Below are 11,390 nucleotides of genomic sequence, written 5' to 3' on the forward strand. Positions count from 1 at the left end.
AAAGCGCTTCGCTCTCAAGAGTAACGAAGGTGTGACGTGTGAGTGTGAAGAGGCCTCGAGCCGGCCCGTGGTCCAGGGGACCGAGCTGCCTCTGGGGTCCTCCTCCTTATTAACTACACTCTACGAGCGCCTTCCCCTCTCCACATGGGAACTGCCTTTAGGGGGGAAAAGTGTTTAAAATGGCAACAGAAGTACGGCTTGCCAGGAACACTGTGCAGCGTGTGAGCACACGGTGTGAGTTAGGCCACAGGAAGCAGTGTAAGCAGACAACCCAAGAAAGACCTTCAGTTATCTTCCGACCCCTGCCCCTTCCTAGCCCAGCACACACATGCGTATGGTATCCCACCACACCAGTGTGCTGCCCCAGGTCTAAGCAGAACATTTAAAGGCATCTCCCCAGACTTAGTAGAAGGAAGGACATAATAATGATTGGAGCAGAAATAAATGAAATAGATATTAAAAAGACAACAGAAACGATCGCTGAAATGATGCTGGTTCTTTAAAAAGATAAACAAAATGGGCAGAACTTTAGCAAGACTCACCAAGAAAAAAAAAAGAGAGAGAAAGGGCTCAAATAAATAACATCAAGAAAGAGGAGACATTATGTCTCTGCCACAGAAATACAAAGGATCGGAAGAGATTGTTACTAACAATTTTATGCCAACAAACCGGACAACCTAGGAAAAATGGATGAAGCCCTAGAAACACACAAACTACCAAGACTGAACCGTGATGAGACAGAGAATCTGAACAGACGGAGTACTAGTGAGGGGATCGAATCATTCATCGAAAACCACCCAACAAACCAAAGTCCAGGACCAGATGGCTTTCCTGAAGGATTCCACCAAATGCTCGAAGAATGAACACCCATCCTGCTCAAACTCTCCAAGAACGAGAAGAGGAGGGACCTCTCTCAAACTAATGTTACGAAACCGGCATCACCCCGATACCAAAACCAGACAAGGGCACAAGAAAAGAGAATTACAGGCCAGTATCACTGATGAACAGAGTTGCAAAAATCTTCAACAAAATACTAGCAAGCTGAGTTCGACATGACACGAAAGGGATCACATGCCAAGATCAAGGAGGATTTATTCCAGGGATGCAAACAAGGATGGTTCAACATCCACACATCGGTCAGTGAGTTCCGCCGAATTACCAAAATAAAGGATAAAGACCACACGAGCAACTCAACAGATGCAGAAAAAGCATTTGACAAAATCTGCTATCCATTTACAATGAGAACTCTCAACAAAGTGGGTAGACAGGGAATGTACCTCCACACAGTAAAGGCCACACATGACATGGCCACAGACTCATCATCCTCAATGATCAAGAGCTGAGGGCTCTTCCTCTAAGATCAGGAGCAAGACAAGGATGCCCGCTCTCGCCACGTCATCACTGTGTTCATTCAACACAGTGTCAGAAGTCCCAGCCAGGGGCGCCTGGGGGGCTCGGTGGCTTAGAGCCTCTGCCTTCGGCTCAGGTCATCCTCTCCGGGTCCTGGGATTGAGCCCTGCATCGGGCTCTCTGCTCAGTGGGGAGCCTGCTTCCCCCCCCCCCCGCCCCCGCATGCCTCTCTGCCTGCTTGGGATCTCTCTCTCTGTATCAAATAAATAATTTTTTTTTAAAAATTAAAAAAAAAAAGAAGTCCTAGCCCAAGCAATTAGGCAAGAAAAAGAAATAAGAGGCATTCAAATTGGCAAGGCAGAAATAAATCTGTCACTATTTGCAGACTACATGGTATTACCTATAGGAAACCCTAAAGACTCCACCAAAAAACTGTTAGAACTGATAAATGAATTCAGTGCAGTTGCAGGATACAAGATCAATATATAGTAATTTGGAACCCTGTTCAGCATGAGTGGTTGAAGCTTTTAGCTGAAAGAAACAAAGAGAAATCAAAGAAACAAAAATGAAAACAAACAAACAAACAAAAAGCCCTCAAATTTCATTATTTTTTATTAGTAAGTGACCGGGATCATGATCATGAAAGGCTTTTTTAGGATATTTTGTCCCTTTGAGAACTTGTCAATTTATTGCATGCCACTATTTTATCTGCCACTATGAAAGGAAGCAACTCTGCTGAGAAAGTCACGACACCCTCTAACAGGTTGCATAGGGTCTGTGCCCCTCGGGGATGCCCCAGTGTGGGGCAAAGAGCATGTGTTGATGTGTAAACTCAGGACGTCTGCTCTCTGCTGAGGGAACGATGGGGCTGGCTAACAGTGCGCACGGTCCGTACTTCGGTCTACTATTTTTGTTCAAAGTAAGATACATACATTTCCCTCAGAGCAAAAGAAAGAGAAAGAAAAGAAGAATTCAAAGGATACCCAGGGTTCTCCAATTAGTGACCCTGGTTGGGATGCACATATTTTCTCCTGCTTTCTCCAGAAATACTTCCAAAGAGAAGGTAGTGGAGTTTTAAAGCCATAAATCCATAAGGAGAAAGAGAACAGAAGAGGTGCCCACGTTCAGAAAAATCGCAGAAACTGGAAAGCAGAGGGGCAGGTGGACAGGAAGGCAGGCTGACCCCGTCATGGAACCCTCAGCCCCACGTCAGACTCTCAGGGAGGTGCAGCCCCGGAACAGCCTCTGTCCCGCTCCCACCGAGCAGAGAGAGCCGCGAGTGCCGGCCCCGGGGCTGCTGGGCACCTGTGACCATCCGGGGCAGGGCCCAAGGATGTGCATGTAGGGGACAGGCAGGTCCGAATGACAGATGCTGGAGGGGCTCGGCTTCTCCCCCACTTGCTCCCGGGAGTACTGCACGCTGGCCTGCATCCTCCAGGAAGGGTCTGGAGGAACGTTCTCCGGGGCGACCAAGGGCTCACAGGGAGGACAAGAGGTTGCTGACTAGGGACTCCCGGGGAGACAGGCAGCTGGCCGGCCACGCACACTCAGAACCACCAAACGATGACTAATGTCCCATCCGTGGTCTGAGCCGACAGCAGGAAGCCCGGCGCGGCGGGGGAGCCTCTCCTCGGAGAAGCCGAGCCCAAAGCCGCCACCCGCAGCGCAGAGGCCAGCAGGGTCCCTGGGGTTTCCTGACGCGCGCCTGAGGGTCCGCACACCCAGCACGCAAGAACTGGCTGCCTCGGCTCCTTCCAAAGCAACTGCCAAGAGGAAGAGGTAAATAAAAACTCTCTGCACCTAGCAGAGATGGGGACACAGAGCGACGGCCGAAGGAAAAGGTACAGAAAACAGCCTAATCCCACCGACCTGACAACTGGGAGGGAAAACCGGGGGAGATCAGAGCCCCACGTGGGGAGAGCACAGCCTCCCCCAGGAATGGGCCCTTGGAAGGGGAGACGTAGCAGGGCTGGGAGGACCACCCACCCCTTGTCCCCACCCCCGCCCGTGCAGAAGCCTGGCCTGGCCTGGAGGAATGTGGCCCAAAGAAACAGCGGCAAGAACAGCCCAGGGCAGAGCCCCTGTGACAGGAGCCGTCATCCAGCCCAGGCTCCCTGACTGGATCTCAGACGGACACTGGTCCTTGATCCCAAGGTCCAACAAGTAGGCCAGGCGCTAGGAAACCTGTTTCCTTGTCCGCCACCAGGAGGGGAGCCAGTGCGGCCATGGTGGAGAGCAAGCGTGTCTTCTGCCCCAGCCGTCCCGAGAGACAGCAATCAGGGACAGGCCAGCTCTGGGAAGGAGGCTTCCCAGGACCTCCTGCCACCGAGATCCGGGGAAGACAGGAGCTCCGAGGGCAGGAGCTGAAAGGCGACTCCTGTGTCCCCAACCCCCAAACCAAGGCACAGAGGGATAGAACGGGGGGCCCCCAGCCTCCAGAGAGGGCTCACCCAGAGCTTCTCCGAGCACGCTCACCTCTCGCGTGACACCCTTCTGCACTCCTGGGGATATACTGGTCCCTTGGGGATATACTGGTACTGAAACTTCAGTAAGTCACACACCCCGTCCGGCTTGCTTGCTGCGGTATTTATAGATGTAAAATTCAGGCCCTGACAGGGACGGGGGCAAGTGGGTCGTCACCGTCAAACACACGGTTAAGAATTAACCAGACGGGTCGTGCGCCTCTGTCCGCCTCTGCCAGCCCCACTGCCACCCGACCCGAGCGGGGTGCCCGGAAGACGGAGGGGCTGGGGGCCTCTCCTTGACAAGCCCCTGCAGCAGCGGGGCTCAGGGAAGCAGTGGCTCTGCCCTGGGCTTCCAAGCAAAAGAAGCGGATTTAAACCCATAAGCCAGAAAGCCGCACACCCACGTCTGATCCCCACTTGGACCGAACACCCCGTTCCCAGGACACAGAGGATCGAGGGAAGAAATGCTCTCCGGACGGCACGCACAGCGGGCACTTTCTGGCATCATGAACGAGGCCCCTCCCTGCTGATGGTACACTCCACTGACTTCCTGCTGACCGCCTTCACCTGCGGCCACTGGGCCCAAACCCAGGGACAGCACACTGGAGACTTCAGCTCTCCCCAGCACGCACAGCCGGAAGCCACGAGGGCCCCTCACGACCCCCTTGGGCAAGCATGGCCACTGCCCAGTGCCTCATCTCTGGGCACTCCACCCATCCAGAACCGTGTCTAAGTCCAGCCGCCTGGTCGGGAGGGCCTCCCAGCCAAGACCCTGAAGCATGGGCATCACAGGCTCTCCTGGAGGCCACCTACCTAGCACAGAGGAAACCCCCGGCAAAACAACTCCAGAACATTCCCCAACCGGGACAGCACGTTTCAAGATTGAATGAGCCTCCAGTGCGGCACGCCCTCAGGAGCCGGCAGGACGGGCCCGCGAGACGGCGTCCACCAGCCCCAGGGAGAGGAGACACACATCCCCAGGAGCAGGAGTGAGAGTGGTTCCAGCCCTCCCCGCACAGGAGAGAGGAGGACGGGGACTTCACACGCGCATACCCAGCACGTGCACGCACACGTGTGCACACACATGCACACACGTGTCTGCACACACACACAGCCACGTTCACGTGTGCACACAGACTTGTGTGCCCATAGACACACCTGCACACGTGTGCACACAAACACTCATGCACGCATGTGCCTTAAACACACGTGTGTACACACACCTGCACACAAACACTGACACACCTGTATGCGCACAGACACGTGCATGTGCACACGTGTGTGCGCAGATGTGAACGCAGACACACATCACATGTGCACACACTTTCACATGTGTACATGTGCACACAAACTTGTGTGCATACACACATGTGCACACGTGCAGGCACACACATGCGCCTGTGAGCTGCAGACAGTGCACACAACACGTGACATGTGTGCACACACCCCCCACACACACACGCCCACGTCTATGTACACGCACACCACCACATGCATGTGTGCACACACGCCCGCACGCACACACACATCTGTGCACACGCATACATGCGTGCAAGCACATGCAGGCCCTCAAATTCCTCAGAGAAAAGTCAGAGGAAGCCCCGTAGTCCGTGTGCCGGCTTCCCCTCAGCGTGGCTGTCCCTCTGCCTCTGGCCAGGGTCGCTCGCCCCCAACAGGTCCCCTGGCGGAGACCCCACCTGCCCCAGAGCCAGGAAAACAAACAGAAGAGGGTTCCATCTTGCTGGTCACGTTTTAGGAAAAGAACAAAGTTTTAAATAATTCACAGAATTACGGGCACAGTGGAGAGCAGCTGGCTCAAAGCAGAGTCGGGCTGAGGCTCGGCCCTGGATAAGATCACGGGTCGGTCGGTCCTCTGCTCCGGAGAGGGGCGGAGAGGACCACGGGGGGGTCCCAGCGGGACGGACACGTGACGCTGGGCTGCGCGTCCGCCCGAGCCCAGCTGCAGGGAAATGGCCATGCGGGCTTTCTTCCCTCAGCCCCAGGCTGCCCAGGGCACACCCCTTCTTTCCCAAAACCAGGCTCCTTCCTGCAGCCCCGGGACACGGCTCTCGTCCTCAGGAGCAGCTGCGCTCCTCAAGCACCAGGGATGCCCCGTATGGTGACGGGCACGACAGAATTTAAAAACTGGAAAGAAGGTTTGCTCGCGTCTGTGAACGGAGTTCCTCGCCCCCCTGGAGGGCCACGAGCAAGAGCAGGGCGCCGTCTGCACCCCAGACGTTTGTCCTGGGGAGCCCCCCACCGCGGTGGGGTGTCCTGGTCCCGCTCCAGGCCGCCTGCTTGCCGGGGCTCGGGCCCTGGGCTCGGGGGGGCAGGGCGCAGCAGCCGGCGGGCGAGAGGGAGAGGCAGGGGCGAGCGATCTCTGGCTGAGATAAGCCCTCCCCCTGTGAGTGAGATCTCCCTGGCAGTTTGGCACACGTCTAGAGCTTCAGCTCCCCTCCAGGGCTCAGGCTTCTGGCCCTCGAGTTCTTGTCCGCACCCGATTCAAAGGGCTGGGTCTTCTTGCCGGAGTCCTGTGTTCTCCCGCTGGCTCACCTCCACTCCACAGCCGACGCCAGCTCTGGGGAAAGGGTCCTTTGCCCCCCAGGCCAAAGACCACACTGTTTGTTGTTGAGTTGTCTGGGCACTCGTCGAACTCAAGACCTGGCTGTGTTTCCCCAGAATTTGGCTCCCTGGATGCCTCTGACTAACGTGTCTGCTATGCTGGTTCCCTGAGCGGGTCCCATGAAGCTCCTGGTGGGGACGGAAACCCCCCCCCCGGGCGATGCGTCTTCTCATCTCTCACCTGCTGGGGGTCACACTGAGTCACGACAAGGTCTTGCTGTGCTGTGACATCCCGCGGCGGACGCTGGGTCCCGGGGACTCCTGGGTGCCGGGGCATGCTCTCTGGGACGCGTGCTCTCTGGGAATGGCCACGGAGTCCAGACTAGGGCGCTGGGACGTAGACGTCCGTGGGGCTGGAGTCGGACGTGATCTCAGAGGACGTCGGGCCTCAGCAGACGCTCGGGGGACAGGATTCCCATCAGAAAAGGGACCCGAGGCTTTCCCTCTGCGGGAAGGTGGCTCCTGGGGACAGCACCTGACCGCGGCCCGTGAGAGGGTGCGGACGGGCGGAGTGGGCGTGCTTGTGCGGAGGGAGTGGCCGGCACGGTTCTGTGCCGAGTCAGACCCCACCACGCGGAGCCTCCTACTGCTGAGAAAATGCCGTGTTCGCGTTCTCCAGAGAAAGAGACTGATGGATCGATTGTAGAGAGAGAGGCGTTGTGGGGCACCTGGGGGTCCGTTGGTGAAGCGTCTGCCTTCAGCTTGGGTCACGGTGCCGGGGCCTGCGATGGAGTCCCACGGTCGGGCTCCGCTCGCCGGGAGTCTGCTTCTCCCTCTGTTCCCTTCCCCTCAACTGGTGTTCTGGCTCGCTCATTCTCTCTCTTGCCAATATAAATAAAATCTTTAAAAAAAAAAAAAAATTTTTTTCAAAAAAAGGAGGGTGTTTGATTGTAGGGACTTGGCACACCTGAGATCTGCGGGGCCGACCGAGGCCTCAGCCCCAAGGAGAGAGATGCTGCGGCTCGAGTAAGCCCATGAGCGCGAGAACCCCGTCTCCTGGGGAAGCTCGGACTTTTCTCCTCAGGACTTCAAGCGATTGGACGGGGCCCACCACATTATGGAATGTCATCAGCCTTTCTCAGAGCTGACTGATTTAAATGCCAGTCGCATCCAGAAAGAGCTTCACGGCCACATCTGGAAGGCTGTTTGGGCAAGCACCCAGGTATGTGGCCCGGCCGGGTGGACGCGTACCCTCAAGCAGCCCAGTCACCGCGCGCTACCGAGATGCAAGTGAGGTCCCCACGGCACGTCAGAGCAGAGGCACAGAGGGGTGGCCCCCACGGGGAGCTGCCACCCTAGGTGCTGGCTGGGCTGGGGAGCTGCCTTCTGAGGGAGCAGATGAGTCGGGACAGCGGGAGAGGGCGGCTCACTCGGTACATCGTCCGGGTCTTTGCTTTGTCCTCTCCTGATGTTCCCTGCTCCCCGGGAGCGTGGAGGACGGCGGACGGAGAGTAACAGACTTCAGGCAGGCGGCACCAGGGCAGGTCCTCTCAGGGGGTCCCGAGATGGGCCTGATGGGATGAGCAGGACAGAACTTAAATGAGGCCATTACTGACATCAGCGCCTGCTTGCCAGCCGGCCTGTGTCCCTGCGTAACGCGCAGGTAAGTGTGGCCGTTGCAGCAAAGAGCAGTGACTCTAAGTATTAGCAAACGTGGCTTTAAGGGCATGAAGGTCAAGGCCATGAAGCCACACTGTGTCACAGGACACACGCAGAGAGAAACAAGGCAGGGCTGACCAGCGACGTCAGAGCCATTCCGGCGCCCAGGGGAGGGAAGGAGCAGGACAGGAGGTGGTTCTCGGGGCTGGGCCTCGGTGTCTCCTCGTCCAGACAGTGCTTGTGTGTGTGCTCAATGCTCGGGAGAAAGCCCTGCCTCCCGCTGAGGTCCCCCCAGGCTTTGGGTCCCGATCCCAGTAAACCTGGGCCTGGTCCGAAAGCCTCTGGTGCACTGAGCCAGAGGACTGAGAACAGTGCACGGCTGGAGGAGGCTTTTCGCTCCAAGCGCTGCCGGGGGGCCCGTTTCAGAGTCGCGTTGTCTGGAAGACAGTCCTGAAGACTCTCGGTCATTCGGTCCCATTCCCCAGCCGAAGTTCTGCTTTTGTTTTGGAGCGTGAGGTGGCGATTCATCACGGAGCATAATAAAATTAAGTCCCAGAAAATAAATTAAAATATAATTATAAAAATTTTATATTTTATATAATAAAATAAAATTAACCCCAGAAATACCTAGAGATCATGTACCTGACAAAGGAAAGGGCGTATAACCAGAATACACAAATAACTGGCAAAACTTGACAGTTAAAAAAAAAATTCCAATTAAATATGGGCAAAACGGGTGGGTAGATATTTCACCAAGGAAGACATGCCTAGCAAATAAGCAGCTGGAGAGACGTCCAGCAGCATCGGCCGCAGAGGCGACGCCACCGACCCCAGGGGCACCCCTCAGCGCCCCTCAGAAAGCACGACAGCTCCACGGTGGGGGGCTCAGGCTGGAGGAGGCAGACCCCTCCCTGCAGGCAGTCCCCAGACCCGTGTGACCTCGGCAGCCACGACCGCTCATCTCCCCGACCGAGCTCAGCACGGCGCAGGGACGGAAGCTGGAAGCTCATCTCCTCAGCGATGAGCCCCTCCTCAGGGTCAGACCTGCGCGTCTCCCCGGACGGTCAGCGGCGCCCACGGGTCAGCGTGTGGAACCCGAGCTCCGCCCTGCTCTCCTGTTCCCTCTGACTTGTCCTCTTCGGGCGCACAGCTCGTCCCCCATTGGCTGCACGGGGTCACCCGTTCCGCCCGAAATCGTGTCCTATGTCGGTGTCTCTGCACCAGTGTCCACGCTGCGCCCGCTGCCTGGTGCTCCCTTCTCCGAGCCCGGCCACCTCCCACCCACCGGGACCCCAGAGCTGGTGCCCCCAGGTGCCCAGGGCCACGGAGAGAGCCCAGCGGCCCCACTAAGCACATGACGTCAGTCCCACTTGGGGAAGAGCCTCTTTCGTCCTCGCTCTGGGCATCTCATTGTCTGTCCTAAAATAAACACAAGCTCATTTCTCATCCGGTGGGGATGGAGGAGTCGGTGATTTTCCCGATCGCATGTTTCCGGAGGACTAGAGACTCTGACTCGGGGCTGGCTCGTAGGCTTCCTTGCCCTCTGACTGGCCCACCTGCCCCCCGCTGCCCTCAGCCCAGCACGTTTAGGGCCCCACCCGCCCAAGCGACAGCCAAGCCCCAGTCCCACCCGCGGCTGTATTTGGGAGGTCTGGGCATCGCGTGGGACCCTGTCACAGGGACCCACGGCGTGGGCTGAGGGCTGCCCGTGGGGTGACAGTGTTCCCTGTCCGATGGCAGGTTTACCGTGACCTCTGAAGTCAAGTCCTTCCCTTTCCCAGAGGAATGTGTGCTGCTTTTCCTCTCACACTGAACCCTGTTAAGGACCCATGTGCCCAGAATCACTCCTCACATCCTTGGGAGGTGATGAGGTCTGGGTGGGGTCCCACGCATGGGATTGGCACCCGTAAGGGACCCCAGAGAGGCCCTGGGCTCCATCCCCCGGGGAGGGCGCAGGAGAAGACGCTGTCTGTGGACAGAGAGCCGGGTTCTCACCAGACAAGCACCGTGCGGCCCCAGGACTGTGGGAAAGCCCGTCTGCTCTTCAAGCCGCCTGGTGCGAGGTGTTTCCGGGTTCACGGCCACCCCCTTCCTCGTGTCAAGCGGCCTGAGAAGGCCAAGCAGACCACGGCCGTTTCCCGCCCTGTGTCTGGCGCTCCTGGTGGCTCATTTCCCACTCCTGTGCTGTCCCCAACGCCAGGAGCTTGTTGGGAAGGGGAGACATGCCAGCAAACCCACTAGTGTCCAATCCACCACCAGGCTGCTCCTTAACCAAGCCCGTCCCGCGCCCGCAGCAGAGCGAACACCCAGGTTCCTCCCCGGGGCTTAGATGCCGACTTACCACCTCCCACTTGTCCTCATTCTCGTCTTGGAGAGAGGCCCGTGGAAGCTGCCTAGTTTGTGGGGCTGAGAGCGACCTTTTCAGGAATTTTCTGGAGCTGCTTGTCAAACATAAGACAAGAAAGCTTCCGCCAGCCCCCAAGGCCTGAGGAACTGTCACCTCTAACACGGGCCACCGCAGAGCTCCCGGAACTCCGGGAGGTGACTCTAGGAGCCACAGGCCCCTTCCCTGGGAACAGGAGGGGACTCCTCCTCTTCTGGAGGAGACGTCGTGTTTCCCCGGCCACTGACCTCCTGCTCCTTCCCCTCCCCCGTGGCTTGCTGCCCCGCGGGGCCTCCGTGGCCTGTGGTCAGGCTCTCAGGCAGGACACACAAGCACACTTGTCGGCTGCTGACGACAAAGGGCTTCGGAAGATGTTTACTCCCTCCTGAAGTATTAGCCATCTCGCCAGGTCGGAGCGGGCCCGAGGGGACCTGCACCTTCACCCTGGGCTCAGAGCACGTCCGGGAAAGTGGAAACAAGGTCTGCCAGGCCGGAGTGAATTCGTTTCTGTTCAAGCCCCGCAGAGCCGGTGTGCTCCGAGGAGGGCCCAGAAGCCCAGGTCCTTGCTGGCTCCGCCATGCAGAGAGCGCCGGGCGGGTAATTTTACCTTTCATCAACAAACGGAGATTCTTGGCTCCTTTTATACCAACTCTGCCTCTTCTTTGGCCCACCTGGGATGTGTACAGCTTTTGACATGCCTTAAAGAAAGTTTGCTTTGCGGCGCTGACGGGGATTTAGGAGGAGAAAGGGGGTTCATGAGAGCTCCGGGTCTGTCCACGTGGCTGAGCTCAGACGCCAGAGCCTCGCCGGGCCGGTTGTCTCCTCCGCAGCGACCTCTACGCGGGCACTAGTGTTCTAGAAGGCTCCAACGCAAGCTTTTGATTCTGCATGGTGCGAAGCTTAGCCACGGTGCCCCCGGCGGCCTCAAGGAACCCTGCTCGGCGTCTTGGGCAACCCCCAGTCTCCTGGTT

The sequence above is a fragment of the Mustela erminea genome, chromosome 4 (assembly GCF_009829155.1).
Source record: "Mustela erminea isolate mMusErm1 chromosome 4, mMusErm1.Pri, whole genome shotgun sequence".
In the NCBI taxonomy this organism is placed as follows: domain Eukaryota; kingdom Metazoa; phylum Chordata; class Mammalia; order Carnivora; family Mustelidae; genus Mustela; species Mustela erminea.